This window comes from Schistocerca americana, chromosome X (genome assembly GCF_021461395.2).
Source record: "Schistocerca americana isolate TAMUIC-IGC-003095 chromosome X, iqSchAmer2.1, whole genome shotgun sequence".
Lineage (NCBI taxonomy): Eukaryota > Metazoa > Arthropoda > Insecta > Orthoptera > Acrididae > Schistocerca > Schistocerca americana.
Window position 1 is genome coordinate 490,768,414 of NC_060130.1, and position 24,309 is coordinate 490,792,722.

At 43.7% G+C, this 24,309-nt stretch overlaps 1 protein-coding gene across 3 annotated transcripts in view; it reads right to left on the reverse strand.

Moving 5' to 3' along the window:
- Window positions 1-24,309, reverse strand: part of LOC124555022 (1-acyl-sn-glycerol-3-phosphate acyltransferase alpha-like) — a 747,916-nt gene that overhangs the window by 519,346 nt on the left and 204,261 nt on the right. The gene's annotated exons all lie outside the window — the stretch shown is intronic.

Here is a 24,309-nt window from a genome sequence, read left to right on the forward strand (position 1 = left end):
TGCGGTCCGGTCCCAGGTCGACGGGCACGTGCACCTTCCGCCGACCACTGGCGACAACATCGATGTACTGTGGAGACCTCACGCCCCACGTGTTGAGCAATTCGGCGGTACGTCAACCCGGCCTCCCGCATGCCCACTGTACGCCCTCGCTCAAAGTCCGTCAACTGCACATACGGTTCACGTCCACGCTGTCGCGGCATGCTACCAGTGTTAAAGACTGCGATGGAGCTCCGTATGCCACGGCAAACTGGCTGACACTGACGGCGGCGGTGCATAAATGCTGCGCAGCTAGCGCCATTCGACGGCCAACACCGCGGTTCCTGGTGTGTCCGCTGTGCCGTGCGTGTGATCATTGCTTGTACAGCCCTCTCGCAGTGTCCGGAGCAAGTATGGTGGGTCTGACACACCGGTGTCAATGTGTTCTTTTTTCCATTTCCAGGAGTGTATGTGTGAATTCCTAGGGGACCAAACTGCTCAGGTCATCGGTCCCTAGGCTTACACACTACTTAAACTAACTTACGCCAAGGACAACACACACACACCCATGCCTGAGGGAGGGCTCGAACCTCCGGCGGTAGGGGCCGCGCAATTCGTGACATGATGCCTCTTCCGCACGGCCACTCCACGCGGCCCAAGTTGTGTTCCGTTTTGGAATTTTAGACTCTTGAATTCCTTTGTTGTAACGTACTTCAGACCCGTTTATTTGTTGTTTTCATTTCTGTGAGTCGTCTATGTGGTATCTCGCCTACTTTCACTATTCATCACGTCTACTTGCGACTGTAACGTATTCTTACCACATGACTCATATTCTATAAAAAAAAAGTATAGTATGACAACTACCAAGGCTACAGAAAGAGAACATACATTTCAATAACGGGACGAATAGTTCATAATGTTGCGAGAAAAAAAGTAAATGGCACGAGGGAAGTTTGAACACGGCTCCTCTGTTTTACAGTCCAACACCGTGACCACTTAACCACGACACCATGGCTATTCGTATTTCCTTAATATTGCACTTGTTAAGCTTCAACTGTTCACTGTTGCTCTTTTTTTTATTTTTATTTTTTTTTTTACAGTTCAGTACACCTTCTTCCTATTTTCATGATCTATCTGTGTTCCAGTTTTTGACGGGCTATCCATTAGGCCATCTCACCACTAAATCTGAGGGGGGAGCGACGGGGAGTTTCCCTTGTTAGTTTGCCTCTACTTGAATACAACGCACAATGTTTCAAATGGCTCTGAGCACTATGCGACTTAACTTCTGAGGTCATCAGTCGCCTAGAACATAGAACTAATTAAACCTAACTAACCTATGGACATCACACACATCCATGCCCGAGGCAGGATTCGAACCTGCGACCGTAGCGGTCGCTCGGTTCCAAGCTGTAGCGCCTGGAACCGCACGGCCACTCGTGCCGGCTACAACGCACAGAACGCTCATATAACCAAGTGAAACTGTGAGAAAAGTCTTTTTGTGGTTGTGTTCAACTCAGAAGTCACACAGGACTGAATGCAGGTTATTTCTGAACACTTGATTTAGATGTGATGTTCCATTACACAATAACGTTGACGAAAAACGGCCGCACGTGCAACAATTAACAACAATGCCTGCTCGCCACTGACTGGCCGAATGCACATTTTATTGTTTAGACTTCTTAGTTCAACCTGCCACTGTAGCTACTGCGCTCCCGTGGCTTACACGCCAGGAATGGAACCCGTCTCGGAACTTTCAAGACGGAGGATGTATATACAACGCGTGCAAAACTTAAGGACGAAACTAACTTCTGCATGATGTGTCACTTCCACGTAACATACCTCGATGAAACTCGCCGTACCCTCATATGGCGAGAGGTGAGGACACGGACTAGTGCCCTCAGGAACATTGTCGAAAATACACTCAGCAACATTGTCGAAAGCCGGCCAGAGTGGCCGAGCGGTTCTAGGCGCTACAATCTGGAACCATGCGACCACTACGGTCGCAGGTTCGAATCCTGCCTCGCGCATGGATGTGTGTGATGTCCTTAGGTTAGTTAGGTTTAAGTAGTTCTAAGTCCTAGGGGACTGATGACCTTAGAAGTTGTCCCATAGTGCTTAAAACCATTTGAACCATTGTCGAAAATGATCGTTTTGGTGGTCCATGTGTTGTAGTGTGGGGACGCATAATACTGCATGGGTGTACTGACCTCCAAATCTTCGAACACGCACACTTACCACTCAACGTTTTGGTGACGCTGTACTTCTTCCCCATGTGCGTCTTTTCAAGGCTATATTCGCCGTGACTTGACTTTTATGGATGACAACGCGCAACTGCATAAATCCCATGAAGCACGTATGGTCTGTGTTGTGAGACGTATTGCACCACGTCAACGTGCACCTACGATCGTCTAACAGTTGTCAACCGCGCTGCTGGATTAATGGAACGTCCTACCACAAGAACTCTAAGCGAACACACTCGCCAGCATGGGAGGGCACGTTGCAGAGCATGCATTGCCGTCCGTGGCGATCACACACCTTATTAATAATCATGTCCCGTCTTTTGTAATGTCCAAGATACCATCACGAATCGCGGTGACTTCAGTGTAATTATTGACGTTGAATGAAACTGTCATTTCTTTCCATCTCACCGCGTATTACTTTGAGTTACATTCTGTGCTATACTGTAGCAGTTCTGGTCCAAGTTTCGACAGTGAAAGACCACGCGAAAGTTACTTTAGGCCTTAAGTTTTGCACATCAGTGTACTCCGCAATCCACCGTGGGGTGTATGGCGCAGAGTAGATCGTGCCGATATTATTGGTTTCCTGGCCTGCTTTATTCGCCTATTGAGCGAGGAGAAAATGACTGTCTAAATGCCTCTGTACGCACCCTTATCTCTCTTATCTTTATTACCTCTACGCGAGATATACTTTAGTGACGGCATAATGGGCCCACCGTCTCCTTCGAATATAAGTTCTCTAAATTTACCTAATGTAGTTCCACGACAATTACATCGTTTTTCTTCCAAGTATTCCGATTTAAGTTCCCCATCATTTCTGTTACACCTTCTAATGAGCTATAGCGATCTATCGGAATCCTGGCAGCATGTCTCTGAATTCTTTGAATGTCTGTTGTCAGGCCTACTCATAGGACTTCGAATACTGTAACAATACTCCAGAATCGTTAGCATTATCTTTTTTCACGCCATTCCCTTTACAGAACTCTTAAAACAAATGGAAGTTTTGCATTTGTTTCCTTAGTACTGATTTTACGTGATCGTCCTATTTTCTAGGGCTTCTTAGCACTGTTTCAAGTCGTTTAAACTTCTTCAAAGTGCTTACTATCCTATTATTTACCTACCAGCTCCACTCCGCGTTGTTACCCACACTTATTTATATAAAAAAGGTGCCCGGGTATTTATTGGAATCTTCTATTAGTCCACATCCTCCACCCCCTCTCTCCGTCCACCCCCTCCAACCCCCTCTTTATCTTCTGCTCCTCCACCCTTTCTCTGTCCATTTCCTCCACCCTTCCTATTTGTGTCCATCTCCTCTCCCCCCTCCCCCCCCCTCTGTCTCTCTCTCTCTCTCTCTCTCTCTCTCTCTCTCTCTCTCCCCTCATTACCACTCCCAGCCCAATAGGAGGCTGGTGGTTATTACAGTATTTTTTCCAAATCGTAACTAAAATGTGGAACAAATTTGATTGAAATCGGTCCAGCAGTTTAGGATGGGCTTTTTACCTGTGGCTTGCCCGCCTACTCACATGTCAAACATATTGCACTTGTATTTAACGTATTTCACGCGCATTCGTGTACATATATCACCCATATCTCTAGCCAATTTCACCTTGCAGTTTCATTTGCACATAATTTAATTTTTATGACTTCGTATCTGCTGAACTGTGTGTTGAACAATGATCTAACTTTGCAGGTACATCAAGGTATATGTGGCTACTGTCTGAGAAATGTGTTGTGAATAGAGTTATTTGTAAAGAAGTAACAACTTAAAACGTCATGCTTCATGTAGCAGTTTTGCTGCATGAGTAGCGAAAATGTAGAAAGCGATATATAAATCTGGCATTCTGACTTCTGCATCCACATCAAATTAAGTCATCTTAAAGCATACATTATATTTCCTAATTATATTCTTTTTAGCACATTCGTACAAAAGAACAGTTTATAAGGATTCTTCAGGCTCCTCAAGTACAGAAAGTGAGATTTTGCCACCACAGCAACACATAACAGCCGTTTTTTCCTTCCATTTCGACGTTTACACTTCAACTCATAACAGTGTCTACATTTCTGATTTATGCTCTCTAAGATGACTAATCGATGATTAACACAGTCCTTTAAAGGATCACAGTGAAATGCAGCCTCATTAAAAAGCTCCCACGCTCTACATGTAGAGACACGACGTCTCTCTCTGTCGTACAGCCTTGTGAAGCCACCACTGTTTGTCTGTAAACGTCTCGGAAGCTATAAGAGATGCGTGACGCTCAGCGTCAAATATGCGACGGGCTTGTCGCTGTAGCTCTTACGGCCGCGTGACGTTCTTAGTCTCCGGCGGATCTCAGATTGCTCCGAGGTTTGTTGCGTTCGAGTAGCTATCGCAGCTCGAGCTCCCTTTGATCTATGTGCTGAGTCGGACTTAGGTTTTCGAGGCATACCGTAAGAGTTTAAAATATTGTTCTCGGGATAACCGTCGGATTTTACTTTTATATTTCCAAAAATAAATGATATACGTAAAAGGTGCCTGAAGACATCGCAAAGTTTCACGTTGATTATATAATGGTTAGACAGATATTTCGGAACCAGATTTTAAATTTTAAGATATTTCCAAGGGCAGATGTGGACTGACCATAATTTACTGGTTATGATTTGTGGATTAAAACTAAAGAAACTGGAAAAATGGAGTAAATTAAAGAGAGGGAACCTGGATAAGTTGGAAGAATCAGAGATGGCTGAGACTTTCGGAGGGAGCATTTGACAACGGTTGATTAGAACAGGAGAAAGGAATAAATTAGAGGACGAGCGTATAACTTTAAGAGATGAAATAGTGAAAGCAGCAGAGGATGAAATATGGAAAAAGACAAGGCTTAGTAGGAATCCTTGGATGTCACAAGAGATATTGAATTTAACTGATAAGAGGAGAAAATATAAAAATGCAGCGAATAAAGGAGGCAAAAGGGAATATAAACGTTTAAAAAATCAGACTGACTGGAAGTGCAAAATGGCTAAGAATGAATGGGTAGAGAACAAACGTAAAGATTTAGAAGCATATTTCACTAGGTGAAAGATGGATAACGCCTATAGGAAGATGAAAGAGGCCTCTGGAGAAAAGAGATGCAGCTGAATAAATATAAAGAGCTCAGATGAAAAAGCAGTCCTAAGCAAAGAAAAATCTGAAAGATGGAAGGAGTGTATACAGGGTCCATACAAGGGAGATGAACTTGAAGGAAATAGCAATGCAAGAGGACGTAAATGAAAATGAGATGGGAGATACGATACTGCGAAAAGAATTTGACAGAGCTCTGAAAGACTTAAGTCAAAAGAAGGCTCCGGGAGTTCGCGATATTCCGTCAGAACTACTGATAGCGTTGCGAGCCAGCCACGACCAAACTCTTCCATTTGGTATGCAAGATGAATGAGACAGGCGAGATAACCTCAAAAGTCAAGAAGAATATGATAATATCAATTCCACAGAAAGCAGTTGCCGACATGAGTAAAAATTACCCAACTATCAGTTTAATAAGTCATGGTTACAAAACTGATGGCTGCAAAATACTAACACGAATTGTCTGCAGAATAATGGAAAAACTGCTAGAAGCCACATTGGGGAAGACCAGTTTGGATTCCGGAGAAATGTCGAACACGCGAGGCAATACTGATATTACGACCTATCTTAGAAGACAGGTTAAGGAAAATCGGACCTACGTTTATAGCATTTGTATGTTTGGAGATAGCTTGTGAAAAGGTTGGCTGGAGTATTCTCTTTGAAATTCTGAAGGTAGCACGGGAAACATACAGGCTATTTACAAGTAGTACAGAAACCAGATGGCGATTGTAAGAGTTGAGGGGCGCGAAATGGAAACAGTAATAGAGAAGGGTATGAGACAGGGTTGTAGCCTATCCCTGGTATTATCCAATCTGAAAATTGAACAAGCAGTAAAGGAAATTAAACAAAAATTTGGAGTAGGAATAAAAATTCAGGGAAAATAAATAAAAACTTTGACAGAATTAGTGTCATCGGCAAACTTCAGAGACTGTGTGGGGTCTTGCCAAATCGTTGTTTACAGGCTGCTTAAAGGATGTTGCGTTCTCGGAATGCTATACAACAATTCACACAAATAACATTAGTAGTTTTATTTCTAGAAAGCAAATTGACAATACTTAACTCTGATTACAGCAAAAGTCGCTAGCGAGAAGCGACATGAAAACAGTAAATTTTTTGCTATACACAAAGTCCTAGTAATCAATTGAAACGGATCACGACAATCTGATATCCTAGCACTAACGTCCGTTACAGAATGGGCCTATCTGAGCTTCCTAGGCTGGCAGGAGCGACGCTTATATCCACTTCTTCCAGGTGTCGCTCTTGGCGCCCTCACCGCCTTCTCTGGTTTTCTGTTCGTCTTAGTTCCGGCGATTGTGATTACGCCAGAACAGACCGCAAAGGAATTGGAAGAGCAGTTGAACGGAATGGACAGTATCTTGAAAGGAGGGTATAAGATGAACATCAACAAAAGCAAAACGAGGGTAATGGAATGTAGACGAATTAAAATCGGGTGATGCTAAGGGAATTTGTTTAGGGAAGGAGACTTGTAAAGTAGCAGATGTGTTTTGCTATTTGGGCCGCAAACTAACTGATGATGGCCGAAGTAGAGAGGTTATAAACTGTAGACTGGCAATGCAAAGAAAATCGTTTCTGACGAGGAGAAATTTGTTAACATCGAATATAGATTTATGAGTTAGGTTGGTTGGTTGGTTTGGGGAAGGAGACCAGACAGCGTGGTCATCGGTCTCATCGGATTAGGGAAGGATGGGGAAGGAAGTCGGCCGTGCCCTTTCAGAGGAACCATCCCGGCATTTGCCTGGAGTGATTTAGGGAAATCACAGAAAACCTAAATCAGGATGGCCGGACGCGGGATTGAACCGTCGTCCTTCCGAATGCGAGTCCAGTGTGTAACCACTGCGCCACCTCGCTCGGTATGAGTTAGGAAGTCTAAGGTATTTGTCCGAAGTGTAACCATGTATGCAAGTGAAACATGGACGATAAACAGCTTAGGCAAAAAGAGAACAGAATCTTTCGAAATGTGGTGTTACAGAAGAATGTTAATGATTAGATGGGTAGATCAGGTAACTAATGATGTGCTGAAAAGACTTGGAGAGACACGAAATTTGTGGCACAACTTGACCATAAGAAAGGATCAGTTGATAGGACACGTTTTGAGACATCAAGGGATCACCTGTTTAGTATTGGAGTGAAGTGGGGGGGGGGGGGGGGGTAGAAATCGTACAGAGAGGCCAAGAGATGAACACAGTAAGCAGATTCGGCGGGGTGTAGGTTGCAGCAGCTATTTTGAGATGAAGTCTCGCACAGCATAGAGCAGCATGAAGAGCTGCTTCAAACACGTCTTCGGACTGAAGACCGCAACAATGTCTCCACAAAAACTCTTGAGCTACGCCAGATGATGTAGCAACTCGATAGCATAAATCGCGCACACAATAACATTGGATACGCACTGTCACGGAATAATCTATCAACACTAAGAGTCGCTGGACATCGCGCCAGCGACGTCTGCATTCGTCTCACGTATACCACATTAAAAATGTTAATAATACTTAAAAAGGTAATACACCTTTCTAAAGTAGCCTATGATCTTCGCCATTGCTCAAAGCATCCCCATGCCGTATTTTATCGGAATCTGATCACCGGTAGAGTCACGAAAACATAACAGAGAGAGTTACTTTCGCAATTATAATATTAGTATGGATATAAGCCTTCAGATATTTTGCTTGTGGCTGTGGAGTCACCAGGGACCAGGATTGACACTATGACTATTTTAATCGTTCTATCTCAGCTGTGCGATCTGGCGACACACTGTCGAGAAGTTATGAGACTTAACAGAAAGTATAGACCATTGTCGAAGAGACGCAACCAGATTCGATTGGTTAAATGCTCGAGCGGATGGGAAAGTGTTGAGCAAAATCAACCAAATTTTGAATTGTAATGTACGTTTACCGCGATATCTGTTGTACTAAATGGGTCAGATGGATTATAATCTGGTCTCTCCTTAATACAACTTCAATGTTGTCATCATAAGCATTCAACGGAAATAGCTTTACATCTGACTAATCTCTTATAACTCAAACAATTTTTTACACGATTTTCAGCTCGTTACGGTGCAATCTAACTAGTTCACCGGACAAAATATCGGATGTACCCAAGAGCTGTCGTAAGTGCTGCTTTGTCTCAATATTGCCAGTTATTACACGGCAAAGTGAAGTGAAGTGAAGACCTGCCCATGGCGAAAACACCTTCCTGATTACTCATACGAATGAGGGACATAGCACACTCCCGTATCCTTTCCAGAGGAACGCAATGACACGCTACACGCCTACATGTCAACGCCACGCATAGCACATTGACGGGCATTTCTGTTTGACAATACTCCTCGGACTATGTCACTTTACCAGCACTTACTCACTTACTCGCAAATAAATAAATCACCGGTCACTTGAATTGTTTTGGCTTATATTTCCGCAATAATCTAACGTAGTTTGCCTGTTTTGTAACTTAGCTGTCTTGTCCGCTTATTCAGGCAAATTTTAAAATCTAATTATCTAAACAGAGTAATATTTCTCACAATGGAAGTGCGTGGATCGTGGATGAGAGGTAAATCAAATTCAGACCTCAACATGTAAACACGACGGCGTAAACTGTTCCCGAAATTAGACCATCTTCTTACAAATGTTGTGTCAGTGTAAACGTAGCATCTGTGGCAGGTATCAGCCGCAGCTAGCTGCTGACGCTGTTTCCGCTAAGTAACTTCAATTTTGCCGTGTCACCGACAGTTCCGCGGAGAATTGGATGCGAGAAGAACTTAGCTACCGAGAGACGGCGTAGAGAACTTAATTTCCACATCCAGCTTTTTAACACCATTACTGCCTGTGGTTGGTTGGTTTTGGGGAAGGAGACCAGACAGCGTGGTCATCGGTCTCATCGGATTAGGGAAGGATGGGGAAGGAAGTCGGCCGTGCCCTTTCATAGGATACATCCCGGCATTTGCCTGGAGTGATTTAGGGAAATCACGGAAAACCTAAATCAGGATGGCCGGACGCGGGATTGAACCGTCGTCCTCCCGAATGCGAGTCCAGTGTTACTGCCTGTGAAAACCAGGTATCCGTTTAGAGTTCCAATACAGCACACAATCTGAAGCTGATATGAATCGATCCGCTGAAGCCATCTATTGTTAGGTGTGTACGTTAATTCGTACCGAGCGAACTTTTGAGCCTACGTATGAGAGGGCAGTAGAGACAAAGTATCATTTCATGTAACTTTTATCTTTTTTAGTGAAAGTGGATAAAATTATATGCTTTTCATCTCATTTCACGTACAATTTTATTACGTGAACAATTAAACTAATAAAAAGTTCCACAGATAAATACAGTCTACAAAATTTTGTACAAATAATTCACATCATTTATATAAATACCACTTGTTAATTTTTTTGTAATCCACTTGAAATTCTTATTTTAAGAAAAAAAAAGACTGTACCAAGTCTGATGTTAAATATCTTTAATGTAATCTGAAAGTAGTTCAAAAACATGCCGACGAAGTACAGAGAAATCGTTCAGCAAGAAGTTAAAACGAATAAAGTTATTTAAAAGAAAAGAAGTATGTTCTTATGGATAAAAAATGTACGCTTTTATTGTAGCCTTAATTTTTGTTTTATTTATCTTTATTACTTCATTTTGCAATGTAAATCATTTTAAAGACATGTTGATAATCGTTAAACTAACCATCAACATTTGTACTATGTTGTAGTCATCGTATTTCAGTACAATAAATTACTTCTTGTTGTAAATAATAAGTCACTCAGTGGTAAGACACTGGATTTTCATACGAGTTCAAATCCCCTTCCGACCATCCACATTATAGTTTTCCATATTTTCTCTAAATCAATTAACGTCTTCAGTCCCTATGTAGCATATATGCTACATATGACTTTTATATTTTTTTCTAGCTCAATCAAATAATTTAAACTGCTGTGCCTGACAGTAGCGTGTACTTCAAACCATGTGCTTTCTGTGCGTCACTTATTTTCGTTTCTGGAAATGTCCTTTAAGTGTAAGCATCTGAAGAAAGCTGTTTCTCGCACTACCTGCATGGATTCGAGAAATAAAGGTAATTTCTGCTTCTTTTTAGTAATTTTGAATGTTTGGAATATTCTGCAATGTGCTAATATACTCTACGCTGTCAAAGACATTACTGCTTCTTTCCACAAAACAAAACGGTGATACATAGTCTTTTGATATAGCATTTGGTCTACATGTGGCAACGAACTATACTTTCACATTCACAAGAGAGACAGAAAGAGGAAAATGAGAGTGAAGAAAAAGAGGGCAAATAAGACGAAAATATGATGCATTCCCATTGAGGAAACGCCTCGGAACACGAAAGTCCGTGCCATCACCTACAGTAAGAATGTTCCAAGGCATTCATCTACTTGATATGGTGAATAAAACCCTAAAAAGTCGTTTCACAAGTGGGTTACCAGGATAAGCGTTACACATTCGCACAGAGGCACTTAATGAAAAATTCACACAGAGAAAAGTAATTGCTTTTCGCAGTTCCATAAAAAATATTACAATGATGAAAATTTTTCTGGTTCTATTTTTCAGATACAACAATAAAATGACAAGTTTCGGTACTTACATATATATATTTCTGCATTTAAATTGTCAGATTATAAATAAATCCATCAAAGCAATCCCTGAAAATATGTACTAGGATTAAAAAAGTATTTGAGTCCCTGACACAGCTTATGCCTATATTTCAGTCGGTCACAACAACATTTTAAGTCTAGTGTTTGAGTCTTATTTTGTTCCAGAGCAACTTACTGACCAGGTATATAAATTTTTAATTCACAAAATCTAAGCTCTGGATTGAGGTGGTTTTGGCGAATGATGAGATATTTCCTTTAAGAAGGCGACGGCCGAATCCCTCTCCCCATCCTTTTCCAAACAGACTTTCGGCTCAGTCTCTAATGACATCTTTCGCCGATGGGACATTAAAGCCTAATTTTTATTCCTTTTCTGCGTTGATGGATGTTCCCTCTCCTTGTATCTGACACCTATTTTCAACCTTTCATTACATCACCCCACTGAGTATGGACAGACTCCATCAAACTTCATACTATCACACATAAACATACTGTAACGAGAAGTGACACATGCCCTACTTCGTCATTTACTGGTTAAAATATTAGAAAAAGTTCGATTCTAATAGCGGAACTAAGTTTTCTGTTGGATTCGTCTATCCAGAATGAAACATGCACTACAAAGAATTCTTTTAGTTGTTCTGAACTTAGTTGTAGATTAGTGCTGTGTGTTGGACCCCGACACAATCTCAGAATCCTATTACCGACTTAGCTAACCAGCCAAGACTCACGACTCGCACTCATAGTTTCACTTCTGCCAGTACCTCACTCTTACTTTCCAAACCCCACACAGGTACTCTTGCACGTCTTGTGGGGCTAGCACTCATGGAAGAAAGGATATTGCGGTGATATGGTTTATCTTAATCCATTTTCCTTCATCTAGATTAAGGAAAGGTAAACCTACGTTTCAAGCATTTGTAGACTTAGAGAAAGCTTTTGACAATGTGGACTGGAATACCCTCTTTCAAATTCTGAAGGTCGCAGGGGTAAAATACAGGGAGCGAAAGGCTATTTACAATTTGTACAGGAATCAGATGGCATTCAAACTGTATATTGAGCACGCAGTACAGGAAACAAAAAAAATAAAAATTCGGAGTAGGAATTAAAATCCATGGAGAAGAAATAAAAACTTTGAGGTTCGCCGATGACATTGTAATTCTGTCAGAGGCAGCAAAGAACCTGGAAGAGCAGTTGAACGGAATGGACAGTGTCTTGAAAGGAGGATATAAGATTAACATCAACAAAAGCAAAATGAGGATAATGGAATGTAGTCAAATTAAATCGAGTGATGCTATGGGAATTAGATTAGGAAATGAGACGCTTAAAGTAGTAAAGGAGTTTTGCTATTTGGGGAGCAAAATAACTGATGATGGTCGAAGTAGGGAGGATATAAAATGTAGACTGGTAATGGCAAGGAAAACATATCTGAAGAAGAGAGGTTTGGTAACATCATTTATAGATTTAAGTGTCAGGAAGTCGTTTCTGAAAGTACTTGTATGGAGTGTAGCCGTGTATGGAAGTGACATGTGGACGATAAATAGTTTAGACAAGAAGAGAATGGAAGCTTTCGAATTGTGTTGCTACAGAGGAATGCTGAAGGTTAGATGGGTAGATCACATAACTAATGAGGAGGTATTGAATAGATCTGGAGAGAAGAGAAATTTGAGGTTCAACGTGACTAGAAGAAGGGATCGGTTGGTAGGGCATATTCTGAGGCATCAAGGGATCACCAATTTAGTATTGGATGGCAGTGTGGAGGGTAAAAATCATTGAGGGAGACCAAGAGATGAATACACTAAACAGATTTAGAAGGATGTCGATTGCAATAGGTACTGGGAGATGAAGCAGCTTGCACAGGATAGAGTAGCATGGAGAGCTGCATCAAACCATTCTCTTGACTGAAGACCTCAACAACAACACCAACATGGTTTACCTACAGTTTATGAGATAGTTTCCAGACTGAACCATTCAGAATGGTGCTCTCTCCGCTGCAGACTGATACTTCCTAGAAACTTTCAAGGTTCGAGTCCTGGTCCGGCACTCAGTTTTGATCTGCCAAAAAGTTTCAAAACAGCGCACACACTGCTGTAGAAATGAGAGTCATTCTGGAAACAATTCAATAGGCTGTGCCTCAGGCATTTCTCTTTTCTTTCTGGAGTAATAGGCCAGCAGGGAATGCAGAAGTTCTGCAAAGTTTCGAAGACGTGAAAGAGATAGTGGCTGAAGCAAAATTATGAAGGCGGGTCGCGAGTCGCCACTAGACATTTCAGTTGGTAACAGCACTTCACGCATGTCTGGTTCAAAATGGTTCTGAGCACTATGGGACTTTACTTCTGAGGTCATCAGTCCCCTAGACCTGGAACCTGCGACCGTAGCGGTCGCGCGGTTCCAGACTGTAGCGCCTAGAACCGCTCAGCCACCCCAACCGGCCACGCATGTCTGGATTCCACGCTCGAGTCCCGGCTCGAAACAGTTTTAATCTGTCTGGAAGAATTGGATGCGTCTGTATTTGTATAGCAAACGGTCCCACGTGCATGTGTTGCGTGGATAGCGCTCCGAGAGAGAGAGAGAGAGAGAGAGAGAGAGAGAGAGAGAGAGAGAGAGAGAGAGAGAGAGAGAGCGCAGAGGTCTGTACATCTTTTCCGCACTTTTACCCCCTGAAAGATTTGCGTTGGCCGGCACGTGAACTTCCTGGTTTTTCACGTGTTGCTGTTTCTCTTTAAATAGAGAATATTCTGAAATCGCCTTCAAGTGCAAGGCGAAATCCACATGGCACTTCTATTATCAGACAGTCATGTATATTGATGAATTTATTTATTCCGCAATTACATAGATTTCTTGCAGAGTATTCAGCGTGGTTACAAGCTATCGTTTGAAGCTATTCATAGCGTTGTAAGAGACTGAGGCAATGAGTTTGATATGATACACTCAAGGTTACGAGTATCGTGAACATCCTTAGCACTGGCCGTGACTAAGTCGGTCGTTATCTCTCTTTAGACGTCCAGTCTGGTCAGCGCCATTTTATTTCATAACCGGCGTATTATTTTAAAACCGATAATCCCCCTTTAAAGTCAACCGATTTGCGAAGTAGAAACAGCGGAAGATTTCTCTACAACTCTAACTGTGAATATGTTATTTATTGAGAGAAGGACGCCTTATTTATCACGTTACCGACAGCAACGATTTAGAAGCTGTGTTGTGAAATAACGTAACACAGTGATAAATATAAGACCCAGCTGACACACGACATTTCCAATGTCAAGGCGTTTTCCGACATCTGAGATTCCAAGTGCATTGTCTTAAATTACACGCCTCAGCATCCTCTGGAGCTCCAGCGTTGACACAGCTATTTCGAATGTTGTAAAGTGAATCTAACATTGGCTCTAGAGATAAGCCGCAGCAAAATTACACTCAAAACAACTGGTAGCAATATAAACGTAACAGAAGTTAAAGAAGATGGACGAAGGAAAAGATGTTAATGATTATTTACTTTTAACTGAATGGAGAGAAGAAAATAAAAAAAAGACTATCGTTCAACATCTCAAAATCGAAGTTACTGGAGACAGACTACTAAAAGAAAGAAAAGATTGGGGGTAAACGTCGAACGTCTGTCGATATCGAGGCTATGAGGGACGAAACAGAAGCTCGTGTAGCAGGACAATCAACTTGCCCTCCGGATCCTTTAAGAAGTGTAACTGAATGGAAGAGATGCCGTCCCGCGTGATGCCGTAGTCGTCGTACTCGACATTACTTCAGAACTGTATCAAGCAGTGCTAAACCGTGCGATTCTTGAAGCTATCCCGGATGATAGAATATTCTATCATTTTTCGAACGTTTATCTGGGACAGAAATACTTCATCTACTAATGTTCCGGCTGTTAATAGCACAGCTATCTTCAAAGAGTTTCTCGGAGCACAGAAGTGAAATGAATACTTTCCATTAATTGTTGAGACTGAAACCATCATCTCGGTTGTTTAAAAATATGGTTTAAATGGTTTAAATGGCTCTGAGCACTATGGGACTCAACTGCTGAGGTCATTAGTCCCCTAGAACTTAGAACTAGTTAAACCTAACTAACCTACGGACATCACACACATCCATGCCCGAGGCAGGATTCGAACCTGCGACCGTAGCGGTCTCGCGGTTCCAGCCTGCAGCGCCAGAACCGCGCGGCCACTTCGGCCGGCATCTCGGTTGTATTCCAATTGTATTTCCAAGGCTTCCTTGACCACAGAATCCCAACCGGATGAGGCTATGACCAGTAGTTTGACTTTCCCGTTATCCGTTGAATGGTCAGTAGAAATACAATGTTTACCCAGCGCAGATTTGTTCGGCTGTGAAAGGTGATCTGCTTTTACGAAAAGTGGGCGTTTATGAAAATCCTTGTCATTATGGTAACAGTCACATACGACCAACCACACACACAGTACAAATCCGACAGATCGGACTACTGCAGCCCAATAAATCTGTGACGACTTGCGACGGACTGAGTAGAACTCTCCCTGCAGTTGCTTGGGAAGACGATTAATCTGAGCTAGTGGCTCCCGTGAATGTTCCTCGAATTCAGGCGTGGGGCTAAAGTTTCTTTCATTGAGATGTGAAACTTTTGTATATTAATTTAATAGGGCACTGGGCCTGAATAAAACAGTCTGTTTCTACCAGCTAGTTCGGTGTTTACACAAGCTGACCTAAGTATCCGAACGCCCCTATATAATGCGATATTTACCAGTCGACGTCACGAGAGACGGACCCACAAGTATAAAAGGTGGCGGGGAATATTGTTTTCTCAGCAGCGACGCAGTAAAAGCAGAGTGGGTCAGTCTGGCGAGTTCACAGTCAGTGACTTTGAACGTTAACTAATCACTGGGTATCAATTGCGTAAAAAATCCGTCACAGACATTTCAACACTTCCAAAGCCGCCAAAGTCAAGTGTTGGTGATGTGACTGCGAAATACAAACGCAAACAACTAACAGATTTTATGTTACAAGAACTAAATTTCTGTATATAAAAATTGTAAAATGTAAGTGAAAAGAGAATTTTCTTAGTAATCAAATAAAGGGTGTTTCAAAATGGTTCACAGGATTTAACTTATCTTACACAGAGTATTACAAAAAGTTCCGATTTTACGAATGTGTATCTTTTATATGTAACCGTGGAGCCACAACCTCGCCTCTGCTTGCACCGCTCCGTCATTGTGAAAGTGAAGTCCTCGAAGGTGTTCTTTAAGTTTTGGAAACAGATGAATATCGGTTGGGGCCAAGTCGGGACTCAACGGAAGATGACGATGGCTGTACCCTACGCGTCGGATTGTTGCAGATGTCTCAGCGCTCATGTGGGGCCTGGCATTGTCATGCTAAATGAGAGGATGCTCCATGTGTTGACGAACTCTTCCAATTTGTCAAGTCGTGATTTCAGTTTTCTGTCGTTAGGCACTCGATTACAGCACGCTGTTTCCCACGCACTGACGTAGTTAGGCTGCAAACCGCCACGTTATACGTTACTATTTGGAGCGCTCTAGCGGCGGGTGGTTGCAACTTACGTCAGCAAAGCGGGAAAGTCGACCGAGCAGTATGCATGACATGTAATACCTCAACCATATTGTGAACAGAATAAAAAATTCTGAGGCATTTATTCGTACAATCACCTTTAGGAACAAAGTTTTCATTTACATTTCAGTGCACCCTCCACCACAGTCACGACAAACACCTGCAAGATAAAATCGTTCCACTCTTCTCCAAGCATGTGTGGAATTACAGAATTCACTACGCCTACTATATGGAGTCGCATTTCATCAAATAGTGTTGTAAGGCCGTCACGAATGCGAAATTTTTCGTAAACCCCCCCCCCCTTTCCAAGAAAAATCACGTACGGTGCCATAACGCGAACTTTCAGGCTAATGTTTCAATGCAAGATCCGCACGGCTTTTGTTGCTGTATTATCGCCTTTTCGACTCGGCGCACATTGCGAAATAAACGAGCGAGCTAGACCAAAGAGATAACTACCGCCCACCACGTAATCCGGCAACTAAAAACCGGTGTCGAGGTAAACTTTTAGTTTCAAAGCCTATATTAAAATGTATTCTCCTAGGCCGATGTGCTATCTGCTATACCAGCCTCGCATTGCGACTAACACAGCTGCACGTAACACCCTAGTCCAGGTGTGGGCGATTATTGTAGACTAGGGCCATTTCGTGGAAGCGGAGGCTAGCAAAGGGACACGCATCATAAAATTTTTGCGTTCAGTACGTAACTTAGTATTTCAGAAAATGCCCATTCTTCATTACACACTCCACATTCCTGACTGATTTTACATTTTTTGTTGGACGTTTATACATTTACTGTTGCACACACAACATGGAAATAAATCAGATAAACAGGAAAAGCGTTACACATCTCGCTGTTTGCGCAAATCATCTTGATACTCGACGCGGTGGCTGATGGGAGAGAGCATAAATTGGAAACGCCTTCAAGCTCGCCCCCAGTAGCCGCCGCGCCACGTGTCAACATGGTTTGCGCGAGTAGTACCTTCACTGTGCGTGCTTGTTGACAAGGCCGTCCTAGTGAAGATCAGTGGACGCGGATGTGAAGGAAACTCGGTTCAAGGCAGATGTTTTTGACTATGTTGACTGGCCACACAAAAAACCTTAGCGGGCCGCTTGTGGCCCGCGTACCGCTGTTTACTGACCTCTGCCGTAATCGAATGAGCCGGCCGCGGTGACAGAGGGGTTCTCAGCGCTTCAGTCCAGAATCGCACTGCTGCTACGGTCGCAGGTTCGAATCCTGCCTTGGGCATGGATGTGTGTGATGTCCTTAGGTTAGTTAGGTTTAGTTAGTTCTAAGTTCTAGGGGACTGATGACCTCAGGCCGTGCGGTTAAAGGCGCTGCAGTCTGGAACCGCAAGGCCGCTACGGTCGCAGGTTCGAATCCTGCCTCGGGCATGGATGTTTGTGATGTCCTTAGGTTAGTTAGGTTTAACTAGTTCTAAGTTCTAGGGGACTAATGACCTCAGCAGTTGAGTCCCATAGTGCTCAGAGCCATTTGAACCATTTTTGAACTGATGACCTCAGATGTTAAGTCCCATAGTGCTTACAAGGGAACCTCCCCATCGCACCCACCTCAGATTTAGTTATATGTAGGCACAGTGGATAGGCTTTGAAAAACTGAACACAGATCAATCGAGAAAACAGGAAGAAGTTGTGTGGAACTATGAAAAAATAAGCAAAATACACAAACTGAGTAGTCCATGCGCAAGATAGGCAACATCAAGGATAGTGTGAACGAGAAGCGCCGTGGTCCCGTGGTTAGCGCGAGCAGCTGCGGAACGAGCGGTTCTTGGTTCAAGTCTTCCCTCTAGTGAAAAGTTTACTTTCTTTATTTTCGCAAAGTTATGATCTGTCCGTTCGTTCATTGACGTCTCTGTTCACTGTAATAAGTTTAGTGTCTGTGTTTTACGACCGCACCGCAAAACCGTGCGATTATTGGACGAAAGTACGTTCCTCTCCAATGGGAACCGAAAACATTTGATCGCAAGGTCATAGGACAACCGATTCCTCCACAGGAAAACACGTCTGATACATTCTATACGACACTGGTGACGGCATGTGCGTCACATGACAGGAATATGTTGTCGACCCACCTAACTTGTACACTTGGTGAATGCGTAAAAAGATTCTTCTACCTTTCCCGATTTAGGTTTTCTTGTGGATGTGATAATCACTCCCAAAAAAGTGATGAAAACATAAGAGTTTGTCACATAAACTGCAACAAATGAATGCAACAGCTTTAATAGTCTCACAGTTTTCCCTGTGCTCTGTCAAAACATACGTTTTTAACGTTTTCAAATTTTTCCGTGCGTAGACCGTCAAATCCTGCATGTGTCCAAGCAAATCTGAACATGTCCTCGAATTTTGGAGAGCGAAGTTGATTGTGTGTGAGTGCCTGAACTTTGATAATTGTCTGAAAATAAAAAATTAAGCTTTTCACTCGAGGGAAGACTTGAACCAAGGAACACTCGTTCCGCAGTTGCTCACGCTAACCACAGGACCACTGCGCTCCTGAGCTCACCCTCTCCTTGATGTTGCCTATCTTGCACATAGACTACTCCGTTAGTATATTTTGCTTATTTTTTTCATAGTTCCACACAACTTCTTCGTGTTTTCTCGATTGATCTGTGTTCAGTTTTTCATGGCCAATCCACTGCGCCAACTTATAACTAAATCTGAGGGGGGTGCGATGGGGAGGTTCCCTTGTTAGAGCCATTTGAACCATTTTGAACCTAATCGAACGTCCTTCCTAACATAATCTTCAATTCAAACCTCAGTCCATCTTGACTTTCCCCTTCTTAAATCGTCAGTATTGCCGAGGCTCTCCGATATCGGAACACTACCCAAGCTTTGTACATAATGAAGTGTAGTGGATAGCAGATCTGCCCAGTAAGCAGGAGACCAAGGAGCAAGTTCCAGCCTTGGCATAAATTTTATTTCATCACTTGAGCTTCTATCCTTATCGAACATAAAGCTGAGACTCAATATGTCTCAGGGAAAATGTAGTTACATCAGATCAATGCATCACCTATGCCTGAGGTACAGGCAGGATTTCCCCATTACATATAAAACGGGTGTGCTATTCCCTTAATTCCCTTATGGGAAAGCCTCGGCAATGCTGACGATTTAAGAAGGGGAAAATCAAGATGAGCTGAGGTGTGAATTGAAGTTTGTCTTATGGTGGGCATCGGACTAGGGTATTTGTGCAGCTGTGTTGGCGACTATGCCTGGGTGGTGTGGATAGCACATCTGCCTAGTAAGCAAGAGACGTGGACTCATGTCGCTACCTTGGCACGAATTTTAATTCATTACTTCAGCTTCTATCGTTATAAAAGTAAATGGTTAAAGTTCAAAGTTAATTTTCATAAATTACACCCACTTCAGTGCACTTTCTAATTCTCTTGAGCCGGCCGAAGTGGCCGTGCGGTTAAAGGCGCTGCAGTCTGGAACCGCAAGACCGCTACGGTCGCAGGTTCGAGTCCTGCCTCGGGCATGGATGTTTGTGATGTCCTTAGGTTAGTTAGGTTTAACTAGTTCTAAGTTCTAGGGGACTAATGACCTCAGCAGTTGAGTCCCATAGTGCTCAGAGCCATTTGAACCATTTGAATTCTCTTGACAACACCACGTGTAACCCTGGGGTCGCATGGCCTTCTGTTTTGAGGACAGCATTATTCATAATTCCAACCATGAGGTCGTCCATATTGTTTCTTTTTTCAATGTAGACTTTGCTTTTCAACGATCCATACACGTAAAAATGTAAAACTGTAATCAGAGGAAATTCGTGCCAAAGAGCCGTGACAATTTCTGCCGATCCATCCTTCAGGGAATGTTAGATTTACATAAAGTGTCACCTGATGACGAATGTACAAGGGCGTCGTCACGCTGGAAGAACATATCCATCCTTCTAGCCAAAAGAACGTCTTCCAATGACGCTGGAAGCTCGTTTTCAAGAAAATCTAGATAACAGGGCTCTGTAAGACGATGTGGTAACAAAGTAGGACAAGTCAGTCGCCTGTATCACACCACGCCACAGATTTAGAGAGAAGCGTTCTTGATACCGTGCCACCACAGAGACATATGAGTTTACGTCGGACCACCAATGGGAGTTACGAGTGTTGTTGACACCGTCACGACTGAAAATGGCATCAGCAAAGAATATTGACAGAGTATTACCAGGCGATCTGCAGTTCGCCAACGACAAAATTCCAGTCGCCTGCCTTCATCTCTTTTTCGAAGGAAGGAAGAGTAGGGTTTAACGTCCCGCCGACATCGAGGTCATTAGAGACGAAGCACAAGCTCTGACTGATTCAACGACGAGGATGGAAATCAGGCGTGCCCTTTCAAAGCAACATCTCTCTGCCGAAGGTGTTGAATCCCCTCTAAACGATAAGGATAAAGTCCGTGCACACGTAATGTCCGCCATATTTTTGTATGCGGAACACCGATACATGTAGAAACTCTGCGTTTGCTTGGAAGGACTACGTTCTACGAACTGAATGTCTTCTTCTTCATCCACACACTATTCATTTGCACGCTCAGATGAGAGATGGATCCTGGGCAGTGCTCCAGTCTCACATACTTTTATGAGAGTACGCGTAAACACTTGTCTCTGGTATTTTGCGGTTACGCTATAGTCTACCGCATTATCTACAAGATCCAATAGCAGCAGCTGCGTTTCCATTAGAAAACCCGTACACACATACCATGTCGATATACCTACGACATACTTAAGAAATACAGTAGCGTTGACCGACAAATCAAAATAAAAACAGAGAAATTCGATTATGTAAAATCAAGCACAACTGCACAATTTGAACTTTAAAACAAAAATGGCAATCGATAAACCCACCCGAAGCAGCTGTAGTACCAACAGGTGAAATGAACATATCTCTCTGTAACAACCTGTATCTCTAATCTATACTACACCCTCAAAAAATACACTGTCGGAAAAAAATCGCAACACCAAGAAAGAGTTGTGCGACTTGAATGAATGTTGGTAGGCGTGTTTCTACATTTGAAAGGTGATTTCTGTTCAGATTTCACAACATTCGCATCAGAATAGCGCTGGTAGCGCTTCTATGAGATGTCACATCAGGTTTGCTTTAAACACACGCTGTAACGGTCGTAAGCGTTAGAGGCTGGACGTGATGAGCTATGTTAGTCAAGAATGCCTTTAAGGCGACAAAGACGCCGTGGTCAACACGTCACTGAATTTGAACGAGGTCGTGTGCTCGTAATAGGGCCAGAGAATCTGTATGTTCCTTCTGCGATGTTGCAAAATGACTTGGCAGGAATGTAGCCACTGTACATGAATGCTGGCGCTATTTCATATCACAGCGGGAGCACTCTCGTCGTTATGCCACGCACCTTGACCGCAAATGTATACGTCAATTTGATGTTTGGCCCCGTTGTGCTGCCTTTCATGGACCCACATACCGCTTTTGTAACGCAACATGCTCTACAGAGTGTCGACACGTTGCCTTGGCTTGCTGCATCACCAGTCTGTGTCCAATCGAGCACATACGGGACATCATCGGACGGCAACTCCAGCGTCATTCACTAACAACATTACCCGTCGATGCACTGACCGAACAAGGGCATTCCATTACATAAACTGACATCCAGCATCTGTACAACACAAGGCATGCACGTTAGCACGCTTGCATTGAACGTTCTGCGGTTACACCAGTTATTAATGTACCAGCATTTCACACTTGCAGTGGCTTACCTCGCGCTTACATTAACCTGTGATCTTTCGATGTTAGTCACTTCAATATACACTCCTGGAAAAGGAAAAAAGAACACATTGACACCGGTGTGTCAGACCCACCATACTTGCTCCGGACACTGCGAGAGGGCTGTACAAGCAATGATCACACGCACGGCACAGCGGACACACCAGGAACCGCGGTGTTGGCCGTCGAATGGCGCTAGCTGCGCAGCATTTGTGCACCACCGCCGTCAGTGTCAGCCAGTTTGCCGTGGCATACGGAGCTCCATCGCAGTCTTTAACACTGGTAGCATGCCGCGACAGCGTGGACGTGAACCGTATGTGCAGTTGACGGACTTTGAGCGAGGGCGTACAGTGGGCATGCGGGAGGCCGGGTGGACGTACCGCCGAATTGCTCAACACGTGGGGCGTGAGGTCTCCACAGTACATCGATGTTGTCGCCAGTGGTCGGCGGAAGGTGCACGTGCCCGTCGACCTGGGACCGGACCGCAGCGACGCACGGATGCACGCCAAGACCGTAGGATCCTACGCAGTGCCGTAGGGGACCGCACCGCCACTTCCCAGCAAATTAGGGACACTGTTGCTCCTGGGGTATCGGCGAGGACCATTCGCAACCGTCTCCATGAAGCTGGGCTACGGTCCCGCACACCGTTAGGCCGTCTTCCGCTCACATCCCAACATCGTGCAGCCCGCCTCCAGTGGTGTCGCGACAGGCGTGAATGGAGGGACGAATGGAGACGTGTCGTCTTCAGCGATGAGAGTCGCTTCTGCCTTGGTGCCAATGATGGTCGTAAGCGTGTTTGGCGCCGTGCAGGTGAGCGCCACAATCAGGACTGCATACGACCGAGGCACACAGGGCCAACACCCGGCATCATGGTGTGGGGAGCGATCTCCTACACTGGCCGTACACCACCGGTGATCGTCGAGGGGACACTGAATAGTGCATGGTACATCCAAACCGTCATCGAACCAATGGTTCTACCATTCCTAGACCGGCAAGGGAACTTGCTGTTCCAACAGGACAATGCACGTCCGCATGTATCCCGTGCCACCCAACGTGCTCTAGAAGGTGTAAGTCAACTACCCTGGCCAGAAAGATCTCCGGATCTGTCCCCCATTGAGCATGTTTGGGAATGGATGAAGCGTCGTCTCACGCGGTCTGCACGTCCAGCACGAACGCTGGTCCAACTGAGGCGCCAGGTGGAAATGGCATGGCAAGCCGTTCCACAGGACTACATCCAGCATCTCTACGATCGTCTCCATGGGAGAATAGCAGCCTGCATTGCTGCGAAAGGTGGATATACACTGTACTAGTGCCGACATTGTACATGCTCTGTTGCCTGTGTCTATGTGCCTGTGGTTCTGTCAGTGTGATCATGTGATGTATCTGACCCCAGGAATGTGTCAATAAAGTTTCCCCTTCCTGGGACAATGAATTCACGGTGTTCTTATTTCAATTTCCAGGAGTGTATTACCTAGACAAATTTATTCGCGAAATTTCATTACTCTACATTAACTGGTTTCTGGTGCTCCGATTTTTTTTCCGTCAGTGTATTATTGAGAAATATCGGATAAAAACTGAAATAACAGTTCTTGTTTTATAACCTAGTGGTCCTATGTAAGATCGCTAATAGCGTCCTAAGGATTCCATTCACTCCCTTGTTGACCAGTCTGGTGGGGCAGTTGAAGATAGCAGAACGAAAACCCAAGTTTTAAATTTCACGTCCAAGAAATCATTCACACAGGAGAATCGTACAAACATACAATCATTTGGCCATCGCACAGATCCCGTATGGACGACATAGCAATAATCATCCCTGGCGTAGAGGAATAGCTGCAAGATTTGAAAGCAAATAAATCACCAGGTCCGTTGAATCCCATTTAGATTTTACGTAAGAGAGTACTCTACGGTATTTACCCCTTACCTGGCTTGCATTTATCGTGAATCTCTCGCCCAGCACAAAGCCCTAAGCGACTAGAAGGCGCAGGTAACTCCTGTACAGAAGCAGGGTAAAAGAACAGCCCCCAAAATTATTTACCAATATCTCTAAACTCGGTTTGCTGCAGAATTCTTTAACATACTCTCAGTTCAAATATAATGAACTTTCGTGAGATTGAGA